This window comes from Strix aluco, chromosome 3, assembly GCF_031877795.1.
Source record: "Strix aluco isolate bStrAlu1 chromosome 3, bStrAlu1.hap1, whole genome shotgun sequence".
In the NCBI taxonomy this organism is placed as follows: domain Eukaryota; kingdom Metazoa; phylum Chordata; class Aves; order Strigiformes; family Strigidae; genus Strix; species Strix aluco.
The window spans coordinates 35,094,475-35,103,212 of NC_133933.1; the positions used below are offsets into that span (position 1 = coordinate 35,094,475).

Here is an 8,738-nt window from a genome sequence, read left to right on the forward strand (position 1 = left end):
GATCAGATGAACTATAACCGCAGTGAACTGCTTTGCTGGACTGTTGACTGCAGCTCAATATCCCTCCCAATTTAGTTTTACTCTTTGGTCCCAACTTCCAGAGTTTCATAATGAAGTTATAAAAACACATTTCACAGTGAAACTTGGCATAGTGACAGCCAAGAAATGATTTTCCCTAGTAATTTTACATGCATCGATACAGTCACTGTTAAGATATTCTAAGGAACAGAGGATGGGGGAATAACAGTATTTAAAAAGCTTGATGTCTTGTGTTGATGCTGATGGGAGATGTCATTTGTCTTTTGTTCATAAAAAGATCTGAGATCCAATAATTTCAAAATATTAATGGCATGATACATAAGCATCAAATGAATATATTGACTAGGGCTGGAACTGCTCTTTTCCAGTGGATTCATAACATGTCTTGTCTAGTAAAAGGAAAAATCTAATTGCAGGAATTTATGCAGCTGACAGACCAGAAGGGCTCTGGTGGAGTTGCTCTTGTCTCTGAAGTAAATGAATTGTACCTTGTAAAACTTTGTAATTACAAGCTTAGTCAAGGAACTGTTCTGATCTTCAGGGTAAGTACTACAAGATTTATAGGAAATGTGCTGAAAGGGGTTTTTGGGGGCATTTTGCTGGTTTTGGGGTTTTTTTTTTGTGTTTGGGTGTTTGCATAAATACTGAATTTCTGACAGTAGCTAAGAACACTTCAGCCAGGAAATTCAAAGCTCTGCTTGACCATGCATTACCAGCTCATTGTCATGGTATGTCTTTCTATTTAAAAAGTAAAATCCATGTCAGACACACAGTAACGTAAAATTGCTTGGGAGGGGTTTCTTTAGGTTGTACCATGAGGCTATTTGAAAGATGTTCTCAACATTAATTTGGGGGAGAGGGGCAAATACACCAATTATGTTTTCTAGCTTTCCTTTGGAGGAGAGAGGTCCTGTGGTTATCTAATATCAAGTAAAAATCCCTCTAATTCAAAGTGTGTGTGTGGCCAGGGAAAATGAGGTGAAAAGATACCAGAGAAGAGGTGGTAGCTGAGAGGCAGCTGTTCGTTTGGAAAAGCATCAAGGGGGAGCCAGAGGGGCCTGGGCTGGTGGCAGGGCAATGCAGGGAAGAGATGGATGCTGAAGGAGCTTCATACATGTTTAATATCTTCAGAGGACCAAAATCCTCACTTATGCTAGGGGGTGTACAGAATAATTTGTTTCTCTTGTATGGAACTACTCCTACTTCACACTTTTCCTAAGATCAGAATCCAGCCCTGTGAAGTTTGAGATATTTTTAAATTGTGTAAAAAAAAAAAAAAAAATGTTGCCATTTTTTGTTTTCTGCCTGTGTCTGTGTGAGTGAAAGAGCTCTACTGATTCACACTGTGGTGATGCACAGCAGCGTTTGTGTTCTGAGGAAGGGGTAGTGATACAATCACACATTCAAAGGAAAACCTACTTAATGTATCCACATATGTTAATTTGCCACCAATAGAGAGCCTTAGTAACAAAATGGATCATTAGTCACGCAGAGATGATTACTAAAAACCATAAAATGCATGTTCGCTGCAGTAAGCATCAAGTGAGACAATGCCATGCAGATTTCTGTGATTTATGATGCTCTGTTTTATTGTCTTCTAGGCTTGTACCTGATGAGAAAGGAAGATCCAAGAGATGGCAAAGACCTCCTCCTGTTTCATCTGCCCATTTTTTTGGTATTGTTTGAAAGAAGATTTCTTGGGCAGCTGTTATTTGTTTTGCAGCCATGTCATTCTTAAAATATACAAGAAATATTCAATGAAGACCAACAGTGAAAAAAAGACTACAGAACACACTTGAATATGCAACTTATTATTTTTAACTGCTTTTACAAAAGGACTGTTCTTTTAATAACAGTCTGCTTTTGTAAAACATCTCTCAGATGCAGACTTCAAAATGTGGTAGACAAATTGTCTCAACATGTTTGTGGGCTAGGTAAGTACTATTAATCCCTTTTTACAGAGGAAGAAAGCTGAACATCAGAGGGCCAAGAACACTGTTTTCCAGCTTTGGTGTTACAAAAGGACTGTCAGAGCTGAGAGTATTTTGTTAAATTCCACCCCCTAAGTCCAGTTTTGCCTTTTGCCCTTCCAGCAGGTTTGTTATAACTTCATATTTTTGTTCACAGGTTATAAATGGGCAAAGGCAGGGGTGGGTGTGAGAGATGGCTGGTCATTCCTGAGATGTACAACATGTATCTGAAGTTAATTGTAAACTCCTAAGTTAAACATTTCATAAATATGTCAGAATGGATGTAGACTTTCTTAAAGTTCCTCAGCCCGAAACTGTTTAACCTATCACCATGTCTCTTGTCTAAGTTCGCAGAGTGTGGGCAAACTCCCCAAGAATGTATGGCCTTCTTAATGTCAGTGGGGTTTTTTCTATATCACAGGCATGGTAGGTATTGATTACTGCGTGCATGTAGTCAGCAACCTTACTTCATCTGGTTTCTCCAACGGATACTTAAAAAATGCAAGGGACTAATAAGAAAGTTAAGTTCATGATGGAAAGAGAAACCTAAAAACACAGCAGTCTGTGAAAGCTAAAAGCAATTTTCAGTCATCAGAATAAATGTTCTTCATTCTGGAAGGGGATATATATTGAGATAGACTTGTTTAACGGGTTGAAGTTATACCTTGATTAACGCTTCTTAGATCCTCTTTTGCTCAAAAAAGACAAAAACTGTTGTTCTGGACACCTTAGGCTCCAGTGAGGATGCATGCAGACAGATTTATCTTGGAGTGTGGTATCTGCTGTGGCACTGAAGGCTACCTGCAGCTCCGAGTTGCACTGTGTGTAAATCTAGCCAGACTGCAAACCCTCTCCTTCTTTTCTATCCCAAAGGTACATTTTGCTGTCGGGTGTTCTGTTAATGCCTATCAGGATAAAACCAGCCCATTCTTCACTGTATTTATGATAGTTTCCCCTGGCTGGCCTCAGAGCTGCAGACTTGCTCACCAGTGGCAGCCCTGGCATGGAGAGAGTCATGCTTTTCTTTTTGGCAGGAGCACCTCTAAACAAGAGCTGGCGGAGGTACTGCCAATGCATCAGTGAAGGGCAGGAGCAGGCAGCCACACTTGCAAGGCAGGGGATCATGCTTGTCATTCCCGGCTTGGTGCTGCCTGCAGGGTGCTGCCAGGTGCCCTGGGGCAGGCAGAGCCTGCAGGAAACAGCCCGGCCTTTGCAACAAGAGCATTGTATCTAATGGCAATGACAAATCTTGCCTGAGCAGAAGGCAGAGCTTTCTCAGACTTGTCTGGAGCCATGGAAAAAAATTCCTGTAGGACCTCGGTTCTTCCTTGGGCTGATTTGCAACTGCTATGCAAGGGTTTGTCTTGTTGCCATGCTAACACAAAGCACACCACACAGCAAGTCTATTCATATAATAATTGTTCCACATGCAGCTTGTCCAGGAATAAGGTGCTTACCATGCTCTGGGATGCTACTGAATACTACGCGTAGTTTGGGTAAGTTTTAAGGAAGAAAGAAGAGAGAGTTAGAATTAACAAATGACATATCATTTAAAGCACGGGGTAAGTTGCGTGCCACGGAAAGGGTTTGAAAACTTCACTTCTTGTTTCAGCAGCATGTGAGACGCAGCCATAGGGCTGGCAAAAAAAGGGAAAAATCGCAGAGTGCCTTACACTGAGCTTGGGCTCCTAAATTCAAATCTCTTATAGAACCAAATAGTGCAGGTGACAGCAGTGCAGTTTTCTGAAGGAGTCTGATTTTGGAAATAGGCCTCTTGAGAATATTTGAAAATCCCATCATTTGTCTTTTCAGCGTACTTTTGGACATCAACAATCTCCCACTGACAATCTTCATGACATTTGCATAGCCTACAGGAGCTAGACGCAGAGAAAAATGTGGAGCTGGCCGCAGGAGATGTCCTTCTTCTGGCTGATGCGGTGGGTAGTGGGACCCTCTAATCCTGGCCCATGAGGATGTGTGAGCTCTAGCATGCCCCGACTGAAGGAAAAGGAGACTAGGATGAAAAGCATCCATTAAAAACTTAAGCATTGGTAAAGACAGAGAAGGTGGTAATAATATTGTCTGGTACAAGACTAGATGAAGGTGAAGACAAAATACACAGTACAGTTCTTTTCTATCCAAGATTTTTGAGGTAAAGTAAAAAATAAACTGAAAAAGAGTAAGTAGTCCACAGAGCTGCCAACAGAAAGAAACCCAAGATATCTGTTCATGTATTGTTGTGGCTGATCTCTCACTTTCACACCAATACCACAGCCTGTGTGCAGCTGTGGGAAAGAAGGAGTTGAAGAGGATGAGAATGCCTTCAAGCAACTTCAACAATTATGCTTCAATGAGGGGCACAATTAGGGAAAAAGAGAAGACCCCCTTCTCTACCCCATCTGTTTTTCACATTCCTCATTCAACATATGCAAATGTAAAGTTGGGAATAGCCACTCTTTGGAGTCAGGTTTTACTTTCATGATAGTTAGTAGATCTTAGTCCTTATATAAAATTTGCTATATTAATTATTGTCTTTCCCCACACTTCACCTCAACAGAAGAGTGAAGTGTGGGCAACAGGACACAGTAGTTTTGAATGTTTGTTCCCCAATACTGCATGCCTAAAGAGGAAACTCGACATGTTGCAAGTTAGTGGGAGGAGTTGCCTTGTCTTCAGAGGTCATCAAAGAAACTCTTAAGGGGGCAAAGAAAGAATAAAGTGGTTTTGAGCATGTAATCCCTTTTTGGTACAGGTGTCTCTAACACTTTTTAGGAGCTGTGTAGTTCCTTCCAAAACACACTAATGCAAAACCACCAGAAATAAGAAGGTGAGCCATTAGCTCATTAATACTGCCAGGAGAAAATAAAAGAATTAGAAAACTCTGTGATGGGCAGCCACAGCCAGACCAAATGCCACCTCTGTGCAATGAGGTGAGCTGCAAACACCAAGAGCCTGTGATAGTATGACCTTTAAAACCATGTTTCATAAATGGAAAAATGAACTGAAAAAGCTGGTGGTGAAGCTTTCAAGAAGCTGGACTGCTCCTTTATGCATTAACGTCACACAGACTTGCCAGTGAGCCAGGAGGCAGAGCTGACAGGGGCTCCACGTTGTCCTTTTTATATAAACCTGCACAGAAGCTGGTAGCCGTGCAGAATGCCCACTGCAGGACATGATGAATATCTTTCTGATGCTTGTCACAATTGGGTGTTACAGTATTACATTGCTTTTGGTGCCACCCCCAACAGTCAGCAGTGGGTCTGGTTGCAGCACCAGTATTTGCCACCACGGGGTGTGGAAATGGGTGGAAAAGCCCAACCAGGGAAACAGAGCTGTGCTGTGGAAAATGGGCAGCAGGAGGGGAGAGTGGACGGCAGGCCTTTGCTGCAGGGAGCCTTAAGCAGGCACGTCTCACCAAAGCAGGTGGCAAGAGAAAAGAGGCAAGGCACAGATAACAGGTTTTGGGAAAGGGGGAGATGAACAATGTGGCAATATGCAATATTCAGTGTGTGGCTTCGCCATGCCCGCCTGTGAGGCTGGGGGCTTTTCACGCAGGAGCAGGGACTGGGAACAGAGCGGCTGCAATGTCGCTCTGACAAGCCGTGATAAATGCCAGCTTTGTTAGTGTGCGTGGCAAGTTACCAGGAGCTCAGCGAATTCCTGCGCTTGGAGAGCCTTGCGTTGGGAAGGAAAAATGAGCTGTGAAGTAATAATGATAATAACCGGATTCAATGAGGCAGATGTAATCCACATTTCTTCAGCTGATCCTGGCTTGCAGCACCACTGCTGATTGACATAATTGTATCCACGGGGATCTTTTCAGAAGTTTGTTTCGACACTGGAGCTATGGTGTGGCTCAGGCTGATCTAGAGCTAAAATACAGCATTGCTTTTCTCAGAAGTCATATTTACAGAGTACTTAAGTGAGGCAAGTACCTCAAAACAATTGTCCATGAGAATTAGTAGTTTGGGGAGGGGTTTCCTGCTCATTTATAAAAACTCAGACTACATTTTTGCCCTTCTGGCTTACTGACAAGCAACCTTGGTAGTGCTGAGCTTCATGCAAATATGTATTTGTGGCAAGCCCACTGGAGCCGGAGAATGGCAAATATTGACCCTCCTGTGTCAACAGAAAAGCAAGTGCAAAACTGGCTGTGGGCAGATCAAATTTCATTTTCAAAATAAACATTTGGTGTGTTCTTTCTGCTTTCAGCTCAACTTGGTGTGTTGATACTAAGAGGCTGAAATCCCTCCTGCTGCAGCTTGCCTCTGTGTAAGACATTGTTGACATGTCAAATTCTCTGGGATGCTCAGGGTCCAGCCAGGCACTGTGCACATTTCTTCTTCTTCTGACCCACAATGTCATCTCTCAAACCATCTCATGCAACTCCTTTGGGGCATATTCCTGCACCCTTTAGATACTCTGGAAAACACCCTGCAGGGCTTGGACACTTCTGAAGGTGATCTAGAGTTTGCAGATTCACTACACTTCACTACACCATTTGGACAAGAAATATCTGCAAGCTATGGTGAAACCACTGTTATTTCAGTAAGATTAAGGTAAAACACAAGCAGAAATATTTATTTACAGCATGTACTGTAGGAAAAACAGAGATATTAATGTGAGACTTAAATGGAAAAAAATGTACACACCTTTGAGAATTCATCTTGATGTGCCGTCTGGCTGCTGGTGCTCTCCTGACTTGCCTCTTGCTGGGGACTTTGCCTTCCCCAGCTGTGGCCACAGGTCTCCAACAATTTCCCCCAGCATTAGCTGTCACCACAAGGACCAATCCTACCACCTGCCTGCCCCTACCAACAGAGTCCTGCCCTGCTACCTTTTCCACAGTGGCTTTGGACATGCTGGTGGGGTCATGCAGTGGTGGGGGTTAGACCACCCATTCCTGCTGAGACTTACCTTTTTTTGTTGTTCCCAGGTTATCTTTCACTGGATCACTTCTTTTACCCTGTGGACTGTGAGGCTGCAGGAATACTTGGGGCAACCACCAGCAAAAGGGCAGGTGAGGGGCAGGAATCAGCAGTGGCTGCTGGACTGGGGAGGGGACCACTGGCACATCCTGGCTTAAAGTCTCTCTGAAATCGTGCGCTCACTGTGAGTGTTTTTGCCTGAAGCACCAAGCACATTTGGAGCCAAATATTTGGTGTCTGTTTATCAACAGAGATACTTGATACAATTGTCTAAATGAGTTAGATGCATGTAATTCCTGACTGGCTCTTGACTGAGAGCAGACATGACAGTGATTACCCACTTTGGGACAGCTTCTTGTCTGGGGAAAGATGGATGTGATATGATATATGGAAATCTCAGAGGTGTGGGAGCCGGCTGCAGGGCAAGGTTCAAACTAAATGTGGGACTTGAACTATCTGCTTAACCCTAGAGACTTTCCCCTCCAAATAAATGTGACGCTCACTGGCAGCTGCCACACACAAAAGGTTGCACAGAATTATGCTGCTGTCTACGGAGCAGTATATGTACAAACACAAGCATCAGATCCTTGCAAGATATAAATTACACTTCACCACATATAATGTGATTGCCAGTCACTAACCAGCACATTTTAAGTGCTCACTTTGTTTTCCCACTGCACAAAAGCACTGCATTGGTTTTTACTATATAATTATAAAAGGCCAAGGTAGGTTATATTTCTAGATCATCTTTCCATGGGTAGCTGAAGTTGTATGGGTTCCTAAATCCTGTTCTTGTGAAAACTGGGTAAATCTTTTTTAGTTTTTGCCATCTGGACAGTACCCACCAACATCGTAGTCAAGATTTGCCAGCGAAGCCTAGGGAGCTATGATGTGGACCACAAATTTCTTTTCTTCTGTGAAAACATCAGTTCTTTGAACCTAAAAGATGAAAAAAATGTTAAGAGTAGTGTGAAGATGACAACTTCATCTAATTCCACATAAAGTGATTGACCGCAATAAGGTCTGACCAGAAAGAGAGGTGCCCTAGCATTTTATTTCAAACATGTTGGATTCACAGAGCCTGGCACGAAAAATCTGGGGAGGAATTTTGCGAGAATCGTTCCCAGGGGGCTTGTTCAGGTTCACAGCAAATCAATAGATGCACACATCTGCTGTTTCCCCAAATCAGGCAGGCTAGGCAACTAGTAGGGTGATGGCTGTATATAAGGCAATGCAAGTCAGAGGTCTAAACTAGCAATAAACAACAGAACTTAGATGCACAGGGAGACAAATGCACCTTGGTGACGTATATGTTGTTGGGGTTTTGGAAAATAGATATGAAGTGCTCAAAGCATGTGAAACGGAAGAAGATGTTCCAAGAGAACTAATTTCACCTGAAAATGTATTGCCTGGCAGCCCAAAACCCAGTTCAGTGGCATGAGGATGCTGCTATATATGTACTAAAAATATAGGGAAGTCACAGGGAATTAAATCAAAATTCTGGTGAAGCCATAACCTGTGTTGTTGTAACAGAGAAAACTGAGACCTGAACATTTGTTGAAAAAAACCCGTTATGTTCTTCTTTCTTTGCAAAGGTTCAGCTAATGAGTGACTCAGCCTTATATAAGAAAAGTCTGGATTGGGCATAATAAATGTGAGTCACTGTAACAAATTTTCAGATTTTCCTTGGGACTTTTCCTTACAGGATTTTTGTATTGGGAAAAGGAAAGGGATAGGGAAAGACTTGCATCAAAATTCGTATAGTTATAAATACAGATGAGATTATGCAGCAGCAAGGAAA

General features: G+C 42.6%; 1 long non-coding RNA gene across 1 annotated transcript; it reads left to right on the plus strand.

Moving 5' to 3' along the window:
- The first annotated feature begins 1,938 nt into the window (after positions 1-1,938).
- Positions 1,939-7,030, plus strand: LOC141921737 (uncharacterized). The gene is made up of 3 exons (XR_012622761.1): positions 1,939-1,973; positions 3,822-3,946; positions 6,946-7,030. It is a non-coding gene; the product is annotated as an uncharacterized LOC141921737 (long non-coding RNA).
- The last annotated feature ends 1,708 nt before the right edge of the window (positions 7,031-8,738 follow it).